The 20,225-nt window shown below is 45.7% G+C and overlaps 1 protein-coding gene across 2 annotated transcripts in view; it reads left to right on the top strand.

Annotated features, from left to right (window-relative positions):
- Window positions 1–5,415: 5,415 nt before the first annotated feature.
- Window positions 5,416–20,225, top strand: part of EXD3 (exonuclease 3'-5' domain containing 3) — a 238,159-nt gene continuing 223,349 nt past the window's right edge. The window contains exons 1-2 of one of the 2 annotated variants that reach the window (XM_075579125.1): window positions 5,416–5,572; window positions 9,574–9,654. The gene's annotated coding sequence lies outside the window, so the exon portion shown is untranslated. The remainder of the gene's footprint in view (window positions 5,573–9,573; window positions 9,655–20,225) is intronic. The other variant, XM_075579126.1, reaches the window with a different exon arrangement.

The following is a 20,225-nucleotide window of genomic DNA, read 5'->3' as shown; positions in this document are numbered from 1 at the left end:
CCCGATATCCGGAGGCAGTTCCCCTACGTAGCACCTCTGCTAAAAACATAGCAAAAGAGTTAGTACTTCTGTTTTCCCGGGTCGGAATTCCTAAAGAGATCTTATCTGACCAGGGAACACCATTTATGTCCCAAGTAACAAAAGAGCTATGTAAACTCCTAAAAATCAAGCATCTCAGAACCTCAGTCTATCATCCACAAACAGATGGTTTAGTGGAAAGGTTCAATAAAACCTTAAAGAGCATGTTACGCCGGGCGGTCGATAAGGATGGGAAAAACTGGGACTGTTTGTTACCATACCTGTTATTTGCCATTAGGGAAGTTCCCCAGTCATCCACAGGCTTCTCCCCGTTTGAACTATTGTATGGCCGACATCCAAGGGGCTTACTGGATATAGCCAAAGAAACTTGGGAACACGAGGTTACCCCTTACAGAAGTGTAATAGAGCATGTTGCCCAAATGCAGGACCGCATTGCTGCAGTCCTACCCATAGTGAGGGAACACATGGAGAAAGCTCAAGAAGCACAAAGGAATACGTATAATAAGGGTGCTAGGGTCAGAATTTTTTTTCCAGGTGATAGGGTACTAGTTCTGGTTCCCACCGTGGAGAGTAAATTCCTTGCTAAATGGCATGGGCCATATGAGGTCTTGGAAAGAGTGGGAGAAGTAAATTATAGGGTAAGGCAGCCAGGTAGGAGGAAACCTGAGCAAATTTACCATATAAACCTACTCAAGCCCTGGAAAGATAGAGAGGTCTTGTTAACCCTAGTACCCCCAGGTCCGTCAGAGAATCAAGAAACTGACCCAGAGGTTAGCATAGCTGAAACACTGTCCGTGCATCAGAAACGAGAGGTCCAGAGTTTAGTGAGAAGGAACAAAGAAATCTTCTCTACACAGCCAGGTAAAACTAACGTAATTAAACATGACATAGTCTCTGAACCGGGGGTCCGAGTTAACCTTAAACCGTACCGAATCCCAGAGGCCAAGAGAGAGGCTATAAGTTTAGAGGTTAAAAAAATGCTAAAACTAGGCGTAATTGAGGAATCCCAAAGTGGGTGGAACAGCCCTATAGTTTTAGTCCCAAAGCCAGACGGTACAACAAGGTTTTGTAATGACTACCGGAAACTAAACGCGGTGTCAAAATTTGATACTTATCCTATGCCCAGGGTGGATGAACTTGTAGAGAGACTGGGCAAAGCCCGATATCTCACAACCCTAGACCTAACAAAAGGGTACTGGCAGGTTCCCCTCACAGAAAGGGCAAAAGAAAAAACAGCCTTCTCAACCCCAGACGGCCTCTTTCAATATAAGGTGCTGCCTTTTGGCTTACATGGAGCTCCCGCCACATTCCAAAGAATGATGGATAAAATTTTAAAACCACATGTTCGGTATGCTGCCGCCTACCTGGATGATGTGGTAATCCATAGTGAAGATTGGCAGTCCCACCTTCCAAAGGTCCAAGCTGTGCTCGACGCAGTTCGGTCTGCTGGACTAACTGCTAACCCCGCTAAATGCACTATTGGTCTGGAGGAGGCCAAGTATCTGGGGTATTCTATTGGTAGAGGGTTACTCAAACCACAAACACTCAAAGTAGAGGCGATACAAAATTGGCCAAGGCCAGTCACAAAAAAACAAGTAAGGACCTTTTTGGGGTTAATTGGCTACTATAGGAGGTTTATTCCCAATTTTGCAACTAAGGCAACCCCACTAACCGACCTCACAAAAGCAAGAGGACCGCTAATGGTAAAGTGGTCCCCCGAAGCCGAACAGGCCTTTAGAAGCCTGAAAGAAGCTCTCTGTGCCCAACCAGTGTTGGTCACACCTGACTTCTCCAAAGAGTTCGTAGTCCAAACCGACGCATCTGAGGTAGGGCTGGGGGCGGTACTCTCCCAGGAGTCTCAAGGGGAGGAGCACCCCATCCTTTATTTAAGTAGGAAACTAAATCCCCAGGAGAAAAATTACTCCATAGTCGAGAAAGAGTGTCTCGCAATAAAGTGGGCTGTAGAGACACTCAAGTATTATCTGTTGGGGAGAAAGTTCCGATTGGTCACAGATCATGCACCCCTTACCTGGATGTGTCAAAATAGGGAGAAGAACGCTAGGGTGACCAGGTGGTTCCTAAGCCTACAGCCCTTTAAATTTTCTGTGGAACACAGGTCGGGGCACAAACATGGCAATGCCGACGGGTTGTCAAGGATGCACTCCCTAATATCCATGGTCGCTCACCCCTCGAGGTCTGAGCTGGGGGGGAGGATATGTGACAGAAACCAGGGGTTGGTAATAAACTCCATATACAGGGCTCCCAGGATACTGAACAGTTTCTGTCCTGTCTAAGCTGTACAGGGCAGCCTCGTGGTACAGGCACTCCATTCCACAGTTTGTCTGCTGCCTGTTTTCTGTCACCTGTCATGCTGATTAGAGTTCAGGTATATAAGACCTGTTTCCTGTTTCCTCTGGGCCCCGCCCAAGAGCCTGGAAGGCTGCTGAACTGCAGAGGGGTGAGAAAGCCTCTTTCCCAAATCGCTTCATTCATTCTGTTAGTTTGTCTAAAGACTGCAAAGGTACTTATTTTGTTGGTGGAAGTGGACAAGCCACTTCCAACTCTGAGTCAGGGACATCTAAGTTTAAGTTATCGCTCAGACGAGCAGCTTTTTGTTTGGCTTTGTTTTCTGTTTAAACTGTGGCAGTCTCAGTGCCTGGGACTGAATAAACCAGGCATAGCCTGTTTAAAGGAACAGTACGTGACGTCTCATCATTTAACCTACCCTAAAAGACCGTGTTCTAACAGTCCCGGACAGACGGCGGAGCCCCGGAGTAAGCCGTTTGTCACAATATATATATATATATATATAAAGCAGAAAATAGCCGTGTTAGTCCAGTTGCGATAGTGCAGAATAAATGAGTTCTTCAGTATTAGGTGATACCTTTTTTATTGGACTAACAATTTATGTCATAGGACAAGCTTTCGAGACTTATCCTCTCTTCTTCAGGTCAGCAATACTGATATACAAAGGATTCAATGGCTAAAACAGTGTAGAAAGAGGGGGAACACCCCCCCCCCCAAAAAAAAACAGATATTTACTGTAGATAAGGTAGGGTGTTAAAAGTGTTTAAAGCCAGGGGACAGTGTCAAAGAAAGGTGGGGAGGGATGCTTTGGGGGAGAGAAAGTGTGGATAAGAATAGAGGCAAGCAGGATAATTACAAACAATTTTGATAGGGTGTGAGAAAACCCATGTCCGCATTAAGTCCTTTGGTTTTGGTGTCAAAGAGTCTTATTATTCTGAGTTCAAATGTTTTCCGTTCTTGGGTGCTTTTAAACATTCCATTGAGGATTTTGATTTTTAGATCATTTATGGAATGATCTGGTTGTGAGAAGTGATGTCCCACAGGTGAGCAGTATCTTCCTTCTTCGTGATGGAGTATAGAGTGTCTGTGCATATTCATTCTTCCTTGTAGTTTTTGGCAGGTTTCCCCAATGTAGCAATCTTGGTCACATTTGTTGCTCTGAATCATATACACTATATTCCTGGATGTGCAGCTGTATGATCCTTTAACATTGAATGTTCTATGGTTGTGACTGGCTGTGGGATCTTGGCAAATATGTTTGCAGAGTTTGTTTCCTGCTTGCCTCTATTCTTATCCACACTTTTTCTCCCCCCCAGCATCCCTTCCCCTCCCCACCTTTCTTTGACACTGTCCCCTGGCTTCCAACACTTTTAACACCCTACCTTATTTACAGTAAATATCTGTTTCCCCCCCCTCTCTCTACACTGTTTTAGCCATTGAATCCTTTGTATATCAGTATTGCTTGACCTGAAGAAGAGAGGATAACCCTCGAAAGCTTGTCCTATGACATAAATTGTTAGTCCAATAAAAAAGGTACCTAATACTGAAGAACTCATTTATTCTGCAATATATATATATATATATATATATATATATATATATATATATATATATATATATATATATATATATATATATATATATATATATATACCACTGTCATTAAGGTTATGGTGGGTAAAAAAAGTGACAAAAACCCTCCACAGTAAAGCATAAAGCAACTGTAAATATTACTGTATGCTCATTTGCATGTCTTAGACAGGTCTGCAACCCTGTTTTTCGCCATTGTCACCCAGCATACAGTGCCACCTTTTGTCTCAAGCTCGTATTACACAAGCCAATCCTCAAGCCAATGCATGCTGTTTTAAACACAGCTTTTAAACAGAGGCTGGGATGAGATGCAAAGCCATTAGACCTACTCACATACATGTTTCAACCTTGATGGGTATCATCAGTGTGAGGCTGGTCTTAATGGCTAGCAGGTTTGAGACTAGACTAGGTAATCACCACTGTCATACGAGCTTGAGACAAAAGGTGGCACTGAGTGCTCATTTGCATGTCATTTCCCAGAATCCCTTGCTGCAGTGGAAGCGCTGTATGCTGGGTGACAATGGGGAAAGACAGGGTTGCAGACCTGTCTAAGACATGCAAATGAACATACAGTAATATTTACAGTTGCTTTATGCTTTACTGTGGAGGGTTTTTGTCACATTTTTTACCCACCATAACCTTAATGACAGTGGGGAGGGGGGGGGGGGGGTGGTGTGTGTGTGTGTGTGTGTGTGTGTGTGTGTGTGTGTGTGTGTGTGTGTGTGTGTGTGTGTGTGTGTGTGTGTGTGTGTGTGTGTGTGTGTGTGTGTGTGTGTGTGTGTGTGTGTGTGTGTGTGTGTGTGTGTGTGTGTGTATACACGTGTGTATACACGTGTGTATACACGTGTGTATACACGTGTGTATACACGTGTGTGTGTATACACGTGTGTGTGTGTATACACGTGTGTGTGTGTGTGTGTATACACGTGTGTGTGTGTGTATACACGTGTGTGTGTGTGTGTATACACGTGTGTGTGTGTGTGTGTGTGTGTATACACGTGTGTATACGTGTGTGTGTGTGTATACATACATACATACATACATACATACATACATACATATACATACATATACATATATATACATATATACACACACACACACACACACACACACACACACACACACACACACACACACACTAGACGAATGGTGAAGACTAGAGAAAGCACACCCTTCTGCAAGCACTCAATGTATAGTTTGATATGGCAGTTAATTTTAAATCAATTTTAATGATATTAAAGTAAAAAATATATTAAGTTATAATCTGAATTATAATACACCTAAAGTGTATTAAAGTGAATAAATCACGGTGGTGACCAAACATATAAAACAAGAAAGACGCTGTGTACATTTTTTTCCTTTCCCTTTATTTTCACATCCATATTAGAAGGTAAGGTTTCCGCTTCCTGGAGAGATTACTGTAAGCCTACTGTGTTCACGTCACCGTCTGTTACCATGGGAACCCGAGGGACTGCTTCCTGGCTTCGGTCCTTCACTTCTATGTGTCCGGGTTGAACAGAGACGACGCTGCGAAGGATCCGGGCGGAAGAAACATACTTCGCAGACATAGAGAGGGAAGAAGCGGGGATACACAGCGAGGTGCCGGGGCGCATTAGGTTTCCGGCTTGTACAGGTGAGTGATGTGTACTGGAGAGCCGCAAAGCGTCGCTAGGGGGAATGGGAGGTAAAGGCCCTGCTAGACCAGGAAGTGCAATGGGGGCGGTAATAATACTGTGAGTGACTGAGGTAAAGCAGCAACAGGGGAGATCAGGTCTGCCCAGTGTCAACCACTGACCCACTTCAGTGCTGGAGGGGCAATGCCTTGCTGTGCTAAAGGGGTTAAATCAGCAGCCATAGATGTTTCAGCTCAGACCCAGTTTGCTCTGTATCTGGTTCAAGAGCTGTCCTGTGTCTGGTCTATGAAACTGCATTTTCTCCTCAATCTCCCTGAGTGTCACATGTTGGCAGGTGTCGTCTCCCTCCTTATACCATCCTTCCTCTATAGCAGGGGAGCGCAAACTTTTCCTGCTGCGCCCCCCTGTCTTGGCTGCTCCAAGCTCGCGCCCCGCCCCTCCTACCTTGCCCATGTGTCAAATGACGCTCCGGGGTCACGTGACGTCAGGTCACTTGATCCGCTGCGTCATTTGATGCCTGTCATGTCACATGACCCGCGGCGTCATTTGACGCCACGTTGCCATGAAGACGCGTCAAAAGCGTCTGAATCACAGTAAGTTTTCTTGTTGCAGAGGCCTCACGCGATCCCCCTGCATTTAATTTAAATGCCTTGGGGAACAGCACAGGACATCTGCAACGGCCCGCGCCCCCCCAGATAAATCTCCCTCCCCCCATAGTTTACGCACCCCTGCTCTATAGAGTGTGACGCTCACAATGAAAGTGCTGTGGTCTCTGTCTGCCCTTGGTGGCATGCAGGGGATACCGGAAACAGGAACCGTACACTTCAGCTCTTCTGTCAGTGGGCGATACTTTTACTTTACTTTCCGCCTCTTCACCCCTGGATGGGTATAGGCGACTTACACGGAAAACTTCACTTTAAAAAGATCCATGGAAGTTGTTTAGCTGGATATACCCAAGGGGACGCTAGGCCCAAGGGTCGACAGAGCCCATTTTTTTTAGAAACGAGGGGCGCCACGTGAAGGCAGGGTTGTCAATTGATAATGAGAGGCTCTATATTCGCATTTAATGTCCTTGGTTCCCCCCCCCCCCCACTCCTCCCATGGGCGATACAGAAGCTTAGAAATGAGCAGCTCCTATGAAGACAATAAGACAGTAGATTTATTTGTGTATATGCATGTGATGGAGGTGGGGATAACGTCCCTATAACTCGCTGATCATTTATCAAATCGGTCGTGAATCTTGAAGTTTGAAGTTTGTTGTTAGCGGAAAGCTCTGAGCTTTAACCAATGGTAGGCGGGCAACGGAGCGCTCCTGCTCTCACCAACAGGCAGAAATATGCGCTATTCACCTGGTTTTAATAGGTACAATATATAAACTATCCAGTGCCCGCTAAATAGGGACATTTGGAGGTATGGGATACTTGCGCGGCTGGCCACTTGCTGGCAGCAACGTAGTTTATGGTGCAGTCTAAGGCCCAGGGCATGGTTAGTGCTTGCTTGCTCTCGCTTGCTCTCGCTTGCCACTGCGCCCCTACAGCCGCAATTAAAGCGGCTTTAGTAGGGGCTCGCGCATGCTTTCCCTTGCTTGCTGAGGCGCGCTTGAACAGAGCCGACAGTGAAATTTTAAATTCACGCGCTGACTCCGCTCACGTGACGCCTCAGCAACCAATGGAAGGAGAGCAGGGAAATGTCAACGGGGTCTGGCGCCAGCGGAGTGAGTGAGTGTGTGTGTGTGTTGATGTGCGGTGCTGCCAGCCTGCGGGAGATGGAGGGGGCTTGTGCCGCCAGTGGGGGGGGGGGGGGAGCGGGTGATGTGCCAGCCTGCGGGAGATGGAGGGGCTTGTGCCGCCAGTGGGGGGGGGGGGGGGAGCGGGTGATGTGCCAGCCTGCGGGAGATGGAGGGGCTTGTGCTGCCAGTGGGGGGGGGGGGGGGAGCGGGTGATGTGCCAGCCTGCGGGAGATGGAGGGGGCTTGTGCCGCCAGTGGGGGGGGGGGGGGAGCGGGTGATGTGCCAGCCTGCGGGAGATGGAGGGGCTTGTGCCGCCAGTGGGGGAGGGGGGGAGCGGGTGATGTGCCAGCCTGCGGGAGATGGAGGGGCTTGTGCCGCCAGTGGGGGAGGGGGGGAGCGGGTGATGTGCCAGCCTGCGGGAGATGGAGGGGGCTTGTGCCGCCAGTGGGGGGGGAGCGGGTGATGTGCCCCCTTCTGCCCCGTGTGTCTGTGTCTGTGTGTGTGTGTGCATTTGTGCATGTGTGTGTATGTGTGCATGTGTGCATGTGTGCGTGCATGTGTGTGTGCATGTGTGTGCATGTGTGTGTGCATGTGTGTGTGCATGTGTGTGTGCATGTGTGTGTGCATGTGTGTGTGTATGTGTGTGTGTATGTGTGTGTGTATGTGTGTGCGCATGTGTGTGCGCATGTGTGTGCGTGTGTGTGTGTGTGTGTGTGTGTGTGTGTGCATGTGTCTGTGTGGTGTGTGATGTGTGTGTGTGTGTGCGTATATATTTATCAAAGTTGCACAATGTTAATAAATAATTTATTCTCACATGTCTTTTTTTTAAATTTTAAAATATTATATAATATATACACACACACACACACACACACACACACACACACACACACACACACACACACACACACACACACACACACACACACACACACACACACACACACACAGGTTCCCCAGTGACACACAAACCCACAGACCACTTCAAAGTGACACATACACACACACTGACGGCTACCAAGTGACACACACACAGTGATACCCGCCTCCCAAGCGCTTGCTGTCTCCTCTGCAAGGACAGCAAAAAGCTCCTGGTAGAGCGAGCGGCAGCAAGCGAGAGCGAGCAGCAGCACCTAAGCGCTTACTATGTCCAAGGCCTAAGTCACGACTTTAGGTCTAACTCTTAACAAGAGTATGTCAAATAGCATGAAGGTGATATGTGAAAAATAAGAAAATATACAAATAATAGTGCAGATGGTAATAAAAATAGTGATGTTCAAAAAATGTCTGTCAGTATCACTCACAGATTTCTTCAGATAAATACCGGCGTATCAGAGAACCATCTCTCTCTGATAGGAGCTCGTGTGTAAACCCTCAAGAGGTGGAAGCCTTATGGATGGTGGTCTTTAGATAGTGTGCTTGCTGAGTAGTTAGTCTGGGAAAATTCTTATATATTCCTCCCAAGGTGTGAAAGAAAGAGGGAGCACACAATAGAGTACTATAAGGGTATATTGCACATGTAAAACATAGGAATAATGCACTCACATTTTAGCATAAGAACAATTCATTGGGGAGAACCGCTGGTTCCTTGAGGTAAGCGCCGGTACTCTGCCGCTTCGTTCGCTTCCGCGTACGTCACGCCTACGTCACATCCTGTGACGGCTCGACTGAGGGCGGAAGAAGCTGCCCGGTTTGTTTGGCTTCTGTAGCTTGCCAACACCTCCCCGCGCTATTCCTCAGTGGTTCAATGATCTCCAACAGCTGGTTCTACGCGTTTCGCTGCTGCTGCGTCAGGAACAGCTTCTTCCGCCCTCAGTCGAGCCATCACAGATAGAAGCGCCCGGTTCCAGTCTTTTCTGTTTGCAAATAGCATGAAGCCTGCAGTGTGCGGTCTCAGGAGACGCTGCAGATATTCCAGTGTTGCAGTGATTGGTGCCACGTTACTATACAAAGCAGCTCCGTCACGGCTAATGTTTATTAGTAATAATTAGGGTCTTATTCAGTATAGTAGGAAGCGGCAGCTCAAGCCGTTTTGGGGCATAATCTCCCACTGACGTCTCGTACGACCACTTTTGTATTGGGTCGGCCCCTTGGGGTTGGCTAATGCTTAAATGGAAATCTGCAGTTGGATTTTCCAAGGATGCGGGCGATCAGGTTGAAAGGGATTCCTTTTCCTAATGTTACTTTTATGCCTAGTCACTTGAGAAAGACCTATCTAGGTCGAAACGTTGTGGGGCACTAATACATTTTCTTGCTATCAAATCCGTATAGCGTTGGATCACCCATTTCCCCTGAGTATTGCCTTGGAATAATCCTGACTGGTACTCCTTGAAGCAGCAGCACCGGCAAACTGTATGTATTTATATTTTTTCATTGTGGTGTGCAGTATACCCCATTGTGTTACTTTTATGTCTGAAGCGCTTATTCCCATTATGTGTTCTATTATTATGTCATGTGTATTACTGCTGAGAAGCGCTATTCACATGGATGGTGCGATATAAATAAAGACATACATCCGATAAAATAATACCTCCGACCCCCCGCTGTACAAAATGTCTGTCTCTCTTTATTTATATCATACAACCATTCGTATATCTTGCTCTTATTTTTTTTATTGTTATGATGTTTTTCAAGTGTTAAAAAAATGATTTTTTAAAAAAAATCTCTTGCATCTGCAGTTGCCATGGTAACCTTTAGACTGTACCGGGGAGAGGTCCATTGTAACCACCCGTACACTTAATATTTCACACGCTTATATCATTGTTGCGTTGTAGATGAGGTTGAAAAAAGACATACATCCATCAAGTTCAACCTATGTTAAATTTAGACGACAGATACTTTATCCTATATTTATACTTCCTTATTGATCCAGAGGAAGGCAAACAAAAATCCCCAGTGTGATATCATCCAATGATATCTCATAAGGGGAAAAATAAATTCCTTCCTGACTCCAAGAATTGGCAATCGGATTACTCCCTGGATCAACATCCTTCCCATGTTTATTTATTTGGTATATCGCTGTATACCTTTCCTTTCTAAAAAGATGTCAACCCTTTTTTATAACAAATCTATTGTATCTGCCATCACAGTCTCCATGGGTAATGAATCCCACAGTGTAACTGCCCTTACTGTAAATAACCCTTTCCTTTGTTGCTGGTGAAATTTCCTTTCCTCCAACCTTAAGGGATGGCCCCGAGTCCTTTGTACTGCCCGTGGGATGAATAGTTCTTTTGAAAGCTCCTTGTACTGTCACCGAATATATTTGTCTATAGTTATCATATCCCCTCTTAGACGCCTCTTTTGTAATGTAAATAAATCTTATTTAGCTAGCCTCTCATAAGTTAAATTGTCCATCCCCCTTATTAATTTGGTGGCTCTTCTCTGCACTCAATATACAAATCTATATTTGCGTGAGTGGGGATTGGTGGTTTCATGGCATGGTACATTAGATCCACTGGAGGGCAGTATAATCTAGAGAATATTCACCCGGAAGGTCTTTGCATAGATGTGTATATGTCCCGTCTACTCCGCTCTTACAGAATAGACATGGGGTGGCTAAACTGACTGGGAGTAGGAGCCAGAATTTACCAGTGCCATTGTCACGGGGCCACAATAATAGTAATAAAAATGATCTAATACCTATCTATGCTGATGGAGAGCGTAACCTGACTGTCAGTGTGTTGTGTCGGCAGTTTATACTTCATGTCGGTGTGTAGTGCAGAGTATAACCTGACCGCACTACACACTGACACAGAGTACAACCTGACTGCACTATACACTGACACAGAGTACAACCTGACCTGAAGAGCTTGCAATCTGAAAAGTATGTTTGGCGACAGTAGGAAGAGGTAGACGTAGATGAGTAGCGGGAATCACCGCCGTTCCTGCAAACATAGTTGGTTAGTGGGAAATAGCCGAATAGAAATAGCCGGTGCACAGCCAGGATGGCACAGCCAGGATAGCGCTGGTAATCCTTTATATAGCGCTGGTAATCCTGTATAGTTGGTAAGGGCACATGTGGCCGTGTCCTAGCTGCTGAAACGCGTTATCCAGAGGGTGTATTTTCAGATGGCATAAGAGCGCTGAAGCTGGAGGGTGGCAGGCAAAGGGGAATTGGGATGAAGTACTACTTCACAGAAGGTGGTGGGTTTGGGGAATATCCTCCCAACAGAGGTGGTAGGGGTAATAATTTAAGGAAATTGGAACATGCTTGGGATGGACATAATGGTATCGTAAATACGAAAGCAAGCCAAGGGTCAAATAGGCTTGTAACGCGTTCCAACAGGCGAGGTGCTGGGCCACGTGGTTCCTCTCTGCGGTCACACTGTGTGTTTCTATGAACGTGAAGGTGGGGAGAGATGGGGAATGGTGATGCCGTAGAAAGGGAAGACCAGTACGGGAGAGATGGTAGAGCCCACAATGCAAGACCTGCATGGTCCATCATGTCTAGCCTTTTATGAACTGTCAGGCCATTAACCCCATAGCTGCCAATACGGTCAGCAAGGCATTGCAGTGAAGGTGGTCAGGTTTTAGCGAAGGCAAAGAAAGCCCCCTGTGTGAGACGTGGTAGAGTTTCTGTGTCTGAATTTTTTCCTAGCTGAGATATTACATCTTCAAAAAATGGGAAAAGCGTAAATTTAGGTCCCTTGGGAAGGGAAAAATAAAATACATATGAGCACGTTCCCATGTCTCAGAGAGGTCCACAACCCTGCCCTTACACACACACACACACACACACACACACACACACACACACACACACACACACACACCCTGCCTTTCCCCATAGTCTCTCTCGCTATATACAGACACACACACACACACACACACACACACACACACACCCTGCCTTTCCCCATAGTCTCTCTACACACACACACACACCCTGCCATTCCCCATAGTCTATCCACACACAGACGCATATATTTATACACACACACACCCACATTCAAAAGACCACTTGTGAGGACATTTGCATATCTTAGAGAGGTCTGCAACCCTGCCTTTCACCATTATCGCCTAGCATACAGTGTTTGCACTGCAGCAAGGGATTCTGGGAAATGACATGCAGGTGAGCACACAGTGTCACCTTTTGTCTTAAATCCATTTTTACATGGAACCCATATAAGCTAATGCTCACTGTTAACACAGCTTTTAAGCACAGCATGGGAATCAGATGCAAAGCCATGTAACTTGTTTTTTTTTTCCAATCTTTTTCCTTTATTGAAAACAAACAGGGAGTAACTTGGTTTTTACATACACCTGTATGTACAAATAATGTGTGTGTGTGTGTATGTATCTATCTATATCTATCTATCTATTATATATTATCGCTCTTGATGGATACACTTTATTTCCCGAGTCCTACTCCTTGCTTGCACATGGTTTTGCCGAGTTCTAAAAAGGATGTAAGTACATTTTTCAGCCGACCCCAAATCTTTTTTGTTTGTTTGTTTTTATTATTACTGCCACATGTATCATCTTGATTGATTCATTAAAGCATGTACTTGCATTTCCAAAACCGGGGCCACCAATGATGCTCTCCTTGGGAAGGGGGCGGTGGCGAGGGGGACGTTGATCTGAATTCCATGCCTTGTGCGCGCGTGTGGTTTTGTAATCTTCTAAAAGGGATGCAAACGCATATTTTTTCTTTTCTGAGCCAACCACAAATGGTTTTGCCTTGATTTACGGGACTGATGGAGACACATTTTCCCAGTGGGGAGTTGCGAGTTCACCAGAAAGCCTCTCTGTCTTGAAGTGAGATATAATCCACATGTGGCTTCATGAAGGGGACAGACGGACGGGGGGGGGGGGGGGGGGGGGGGGGGGGGGGGGGGTGGGTGGGGGGGGGGGGGGGGGGGGGGGGGGGGGGGGGGGGGGGGTGGTGGGGTGCTGTGTTCTTCCATTACGAACGATCATATACTTTTTTTTTCTTTATGGAAAACGCCTGTCCGTTGAGGAGACACAGCGGGCAATTGGATGCGAGACAGGATAACCTTGCAGCCAAATGTTTTCTCTTAGGCTAATGCTTTCTAAGGGGGGACATCTCTCAGCTCTGCTGTGTCTGCAGGCGATCACAACAGAACTGAAGGTTTTTGGGGCACGGAAGTGAAGTGAAGTATTCTCTGATCGCGGCATGTTGAGTTTGCAATAACTCGGGAACACATTTGTATTTCTTGTTTCAGGATTTCCGTTTTGTTACAAGTGATCTGACATGATCTGCTATTCCTTAAAAACACATGATCTGTACCTCCGTGTGTACATTAAAACACCTGCTACTGTCCTTTTTTGATGTTCCTTTTATTTGGACCAGATCTGTAGCACAGGGGTATTGCCGCTGTCTTTGAAGTGGATGAAGCCAGTTCGAATCCCAATCTCTGCTCCTCGGACAACTCGCTTTCTTTCCCTGAGCCCCAGGCAAAAATGAAATAGATTGTAAGTTCTTTGGGACAGCGACTGCTTGCACCTTAAAAAAAATGATATGAACACTGTCACCGCTGTTTTAGAAAAACTATTATTAAAACGCAAACATAATAATTAATTGTAATGATTACTTTGATATGTACATTGCTGTAATTGAGATATACCTGTATGTAACTTCGATATGTTTGTAATATAGCAGTTCGATGAACAGGTGTTGCAAAAATAATACGTTTTTGCAAAACGACTCTAAAAGTGAACAGCCCCCCATTGCAGAAGACACACAGTAACTTCGTGGCACAAAACATTATTGGGACTCTACAGGGAGGATACTCTGATTCCCGACCGCCAGCTTTGAGTGCCTTCCCGTTCCCTCTGAACACCATCAGTAACGGTGGCTGAAACCCTACCTGCTGATTTATTTCCATGGATTAGAGCAGGGGTTCTCGGCTCCAGTCCTCCAGCCCCCCAACAGGTCAGGGTTTCAGGATACCCCAGCTTCAGCACAGATGGCTCAATCAGAGGCTCATTCCTGAAAACCTGACCTATGGGGGGACTTGAGGAGTGGATTTAGCACCCCTGGATTAGAGGCCAACAGATATGCTGTGGTCAGAGCGCTCATGAAAGCAAAGGTTGAATTGCCAAGGGTCACCTTCCAACATCGCACATCATACAGGAAAGGCACTGGTGTATACGTCTATAATAAATGGTTTGTTGAGCGATCAACGTTTCGGTATTGTGCACGGACGCTAACATCACTTTCTTTAAAAAACAAAAAACATATATTTTTAGACAATTATATGTGTGTGTGTTGCATAATGAGTGGCGGTGATTTACTAAACTCTGATTAAATCTATCGGCGCTCGACTCCACGTTAACTTCCATTCAAGTCAATTGAAGGTCATGCTAAATCGGGCGCCGATGCCACTTATCAGGGCTGGGTAAATCCCGGCCAATGTTGCATAAACCTTTCCAAAATGAGGCCCAAGATCGTTTAGCCTAATGTTTAACAGGTTTCAAAATGTCTTGAAATCGGGCACAGGAATGCTACTTTTTGAAAGCCATTTCAGCCGTTGGGTACAACCCAAAACCATTTTGGACCTGGCAATTCCTTGTATCACTTCACTTATTTGAGCAGTACCAAAGCATAAAGTAGTTATTGACAGGGCTAGAATAGCCCCCCCGATCTTCCTCGTATTGTAGTTCCAGTCTCTTCTCCACCCCCCCGATCTTCCTCGTATTGCAGTTCCAGTCTCTCTTCTCCACCCCCCCGATCTTCCTCGTATTGCAGTTCCAGTCTCTCTCTTCCACCCCCCAGCCCCCGATCTTGCTCGTATTGCGGTTCCAGCCTCTCTCCTCCACCCCCCGATTTTCCTCGTATTGCAGTTCCACTTTCTCTTGTCCACCCCCCCCCCCCCCCCCCCCGATCTTCCTCGTATTGCGGTTCCAGCCTCTCTTCTCCACGTTGCACCAGCACATTCTCCATTTTCATCCTCCCATCTTATTTTTGGTCGTTGTCTTGGTCTTTTAATCTCCCTCGGAACCCATCATCTTTGTTCAATAATGGTCATTTCTTCTTGGAATAAGTCCGGCCCACTCCCATTTTCTTTTCTTCACCATTGGGATGATTTCATAGACTTTTATTGGGTTTCGAACCCATTCATTCTTTTTCCAGTCTCTTTGGGTAATGCCCAGATATAGATATACTGTATCTATAAAACTGAAAACATTGTTTGTTTGCTGTGCCTCTGGTCAATCTGATTGGTCTGTGGCTCGGCCCCGCCCGCCTCATTGGCCTGCGTGGTTCGCTGACCACACCTACCCCACTGGCACACTCTCAGAACAATCACTGAGCTGCCTCTCCGCCTGCTCTCACCTCAAACTAACCCCAGCGCAGATTCATCCCCTGCGGACTACACACCACCTCAGGTACCGTGCGCTGCCGCGTGCCCCCCCCCTCACCCCTGCACACCGTCCGGTGCAGCGTCGCTCCACACACCCTCCGCTGCTCCGCCATCACCTCCCGCCACGCGCAGCCTCGCTTCATAACCCGCCAACTGTCACACCTCCCGCCACGCGCAGCGTCGCTGCATAACCCGCCACGTGTCACCACCAAACACACAAATTGAACCCACCCCACAAACACTAACACTCTCACCCATACAGAGTCACACCCAACCACCCAAATGCCACTCCCAACGCACAAACAACTGCCACCCTCCCCCCCCCCTCACCACTACTTTACACACTACGGTGCCACAGCTACTTCCACTCTGTTATCCGTCCAACGACCCACCCTCCCAAACACCCCCTTCGTGGCCGGCAAGCGCCGATTGTGCCCGGCAAGCACCGCATGCGCACTTTTATTTTTTAAACAACAACAGCAGGAAATGCTCAGGGGGCAAAATACTAACATAATATGAGTTAAACTCTCTCACAGGTTTGGGGGGGAAGGTTGATGCTTTATGCCAAGAGAGCGTGGTCCTGACCCGAAATATGTGTACTCGCTGCATCCATGTTCAAGAAGATCACAAATAGCCTTTACTGAGCTATCACAGTCCCGGGAAAAAATACTTCTTCACCAAGGCTTCCTTTCTACCCGCTGGGATGGCTTCCTGTGCCGGGGCAGAGAGCAGCGCTTTGCTAATAAATGGAACTGAAATCTTCTCCAGCATGGGTGAGCAACGTTACAGCACTTTGAATAGGGGCCCAAAAGTGTTTAATGTGTGCATGGCATCGCCTCCCATGTAAGGCCTAAGGCAGTGGTTCTCAACTCCATTCCTCACGACCCCTAACAGGTCAGGTTTTAAGGATATCCCAGCTTCAGCACAGGTGGCTCAGTCGATTGAGCCACCTGTGCTGAAGCAGGGATATCCTGAGAACCTGACCTGTTGGTGGGTCTTGGGGACTGGAGTTGAGCACCCCTGGCTTAAGGTAAAATAACATCACTCTACCCTTCTACCTTCTGACTGTATTTCTAATGGGTTGACACCTCTGGGGACGTGGCAAATATAAACATCTATACTATATCTCTGCCAGAGCTGGGGCTGTGGTAAACTATTTTTTACATAGCATTTAATTATCCACTTTTCTGGAACTTTATGGACACTTGATACTTGTATGTAATGTGTTCTATGAAGCCTGTGAATAATATACAATACATTTTGATTGAGTGTGTGAGTTGTGCAGTCTCCATTTGGATGGAGGTGGATTTGAACTTTTCTAAACGTAGGTGCGATATTCTGTGGGTTTATCGAGATGTCGGTGCCTGTGAGGACCCTTGGTGCACTCTACGGACTGTAATTGGTTGTATTAATGTTTTACAATAGTTTGGGGACGTTGTCAGAGCAAATGGTTCTTGTCTGCCATCAGTTTCTAGGTTTATCCTGATGGTATCACGGCGTGAATTTAAACCTCTTATTGCTTTACAGCTGTGTGTATAGCACAGTTGATGTAGCAGAGAAAGTGAAAGCGGATAAGGCTATTTAGACTAACCCTCAGGTTGTAATTGTTGGTAAGACTCTTTTCCATATGAAGATCAAGTTCTACAGCGTTCCTTTGCACTTCTGCGTTGATTGATGTTTCACCTTTGCTCACTTTTCCCATACCGTAGCTCTTATTGCAATTTGCAGCTGGTGTGCAGTTTCTTCATTTGTACCCATAAAAATAATGTTTGCTTTCACATAATAAAATGTATTTATTGCTATGACCTGTACAGGGATTTTTTTTAAACCTGTGACCATGGTTTTATTTGCACCATACTTTAACCAGCTGAACTAACTAGCACACTTTGAATCCCACCCCCCTGGAACCTGCTATTGGTGGCTACTCTGGTAGCCAAGGGGTTAAGGCATAGTGTTAGCCATGTCTTATCATCCAGCCAGTCAAATGTAAATGTAAAAAAACACAACGCTGATTAAAGTTATTCTTTTGATTTGATCCAGATTGCAGCTGCTAGAGCAATGCTATGAAAGTATCACAATGTTGTGTTAAAGAGGCAATCCAAGCCTTTTTTTTTTGTTTGTTTATTTTTTTTAATACATGATTGAAGCAGAGGGTCTCCGAAGCTGAACCCCGTTAATTTCAGCTCCGGTGAACACCTGCTTCCGGAGATACTTACCTCCGAAGGGGGCGCTAGTATATCTGCAGTTTTTAGCTTCCTCGTCACATAGGCCAAACCTGATGAAGTCACGGCTTCCTATTGGCCTTGTGAACCGCAATGATAATTACAGAAATTCCATAGTTTTTCCATGATAACCTTCTTGAATCAAAACCAGTCTTTTGTTCTAAAATATTCAATAGGGTTTCTATTAACCAATTCCATGTTTTTTTTTTTTAAACAAAATGATGTATGAATTAGACAAACAATGAGTAATTTACAGTGAGGGTATGTGCAAAAGTAAGTGAAACCCTGGTTTGATCAGCTAAATTAAAGGGGATAATTGGAATCAGGTGTTTAAATGATTAGGTAGATCTTCAGGGTTGAGGTTGAGTGGCCCCACCTTATATAAAGATCAGAATGTTGGCGAGTTTGGTCTTCACCATACAGGTGTGTGGAAACACGTCATGCCACGATCAAAAGAAATCTCGGAGTACCTCAGAAAAGCAGTTATTGATACTCATCTGTCTGTAAAGGGGTACAAAACTATTCTAAGGATTTGGGGCTCCACTGTCAGACAAATGGAGAAAGTTCAAGACCACAGTCGCTCTACCCAGGAGCGGTCATCCTATCAAAATCTCTTCAAGCACAAACTGGCAAATCATCCAGGAAGTCACAAAGAACCGCAGAGTAACATCCATGGATCTGCCGGCCACTCTCGCCTTGGCTAATGTGAGTGTCCATGACTCAACTATCAGAAAAAGACTGAACAAGAATGGTGTTCATGGAAGGATAGCCAGGAGGAAACCACTGCTCTATAAAAAAAAAAACATTGCTGCAGTCAGAAGTTCGCCAAAGAGCACATACTGTAGATGATCCACAAGACTTTTGTAACAATGTTCTCTGGACAGACAAGTTAAAGGTAGAACTTTTTGGCCTCAATGAGAAACGTTATGTCTAGCGAAAACCAAAACTGCGTTTTGGACAGAAGAACCTCTTCCCAACCATCAAGCATGGTGGTGGGAGTGTGATGGTTTAGGGCTGCAATGCAGCCTCAGGACCTGGATGGCTTGCCATCATTGACACAACCATGAATTCTGCTTTGTATCACAAGATTCTAAAGGAGAATGTTAGGCCATCCGTCCTTGAGGTGAAGTGAACGTGGGTCATGCAGCAGGACAATGATCCTAAACATACATGCAGGTCTACAAAAGAATGGCTGCAGAAGAAGAAAATCCGTGTTTTAGAATGGCTTAGTCAAAGTCTGGAACCCATGGAAATGTTGTGGCAGGACCTGAAGTGAGCTGTCCATGCAAGGAAGCCCTCAAATCTCACGGCGTTGAAGCAGTTCTGTAACGAGTAATGGGCCAAAATGTCCCAAAATGATATAAGAGACTGACCGGCAGTTACAGGAAACTCGCAGTTGAAGTCATTGCTGCTCACGGGGGGGCAACCAGGTACTGAATCTAAAGGTCCACCTACTTTTTCACACATGGATATTGAATGTTTTTGTGTCATTTGTTCAGGTTATCTTTATCTATTATTAGGATTTAGATTAAGATATAATAACATTTTAGGTTTGAAATATGTGAAAATCCTAAGTGGTTCACAAACTTTTTCCCGTCAATGTATAGTGAACCCTGGAGGGGCTACCGACACCCGCTTTGGTGGCAAGTATATTTAGAAGCAGGGGGATTCCCAGAGCTGAAATTCATGGGGTTCAGCACCGGAGACCCTGCACTTCAATTCTGTATTTAAAACAAAAATGAAAAAAGTAATAAAAATAAAATTAAAAAAATAGCTTGGATTGCCAAGCGGTGCATAGTCTGTTGGCAAAGTTCGGCAACACAACATGGAAGATTTCATTGGTGACCGCCATGTGATAAATGGGTATACCAAGTAGTCTTTTGGTCCGTAGGCCTTCTGGACTTTTGAAGAGGAGTCTTGTGAGTTAAGACTGTAGCCTCTAAAGTAAGAGATCACGGGTTCACATGCTGTAGAAACTTTGAGTAAGGGTTTACTATGTTTGCAACATTTCTATTGTGTATTACAGTATTTTTATTTTGTATACGTGTATATATATATGTTGGCTGGCATTGATGCAGTTCCTAAACAGAAAATGTATATAAAACAGGAAGGGAGTGTTGGTATAGTATAGGGTTAAACACCAGAGTGCCACCGGTCTTCTGGATCTCAACCGTGTGGTCACTATGTGTAGCGATCATATAATCGCTGGCAGGCCCCCCAGGACGTTGCCGAAGGTGAACGACACTCCCTGTTTCGATAGCATTTACCCATCCTGTAGAGAAGTGACCGTGATTTCCACGTAAACAAACGAGCATTTATAGCATGACATACCCTGTACATCAGGAGTGGCCAACTCCAGTCTTCAAGGGCCACCAAC

Source organism: Ascaphus truei, chromosome 21 (genome assembly GCF_040206685.1).
Source record: "Ascaphus truei isolate aAscTru1 chromosome 21, aAscTru1.hap1, whole genome shotgun sequence".
Lineage (NCBI taxonomy): Eukaryota > Metazoa > Chordata > Amphibia > Anura > Ascaphidae > Ascaphus > Ascaphus truei.
The sequence above is the reverse complement of the archived record's forward strand: the minus strand, read 5'-3'. Positions and strand labels throughout refer to the sequence as shown.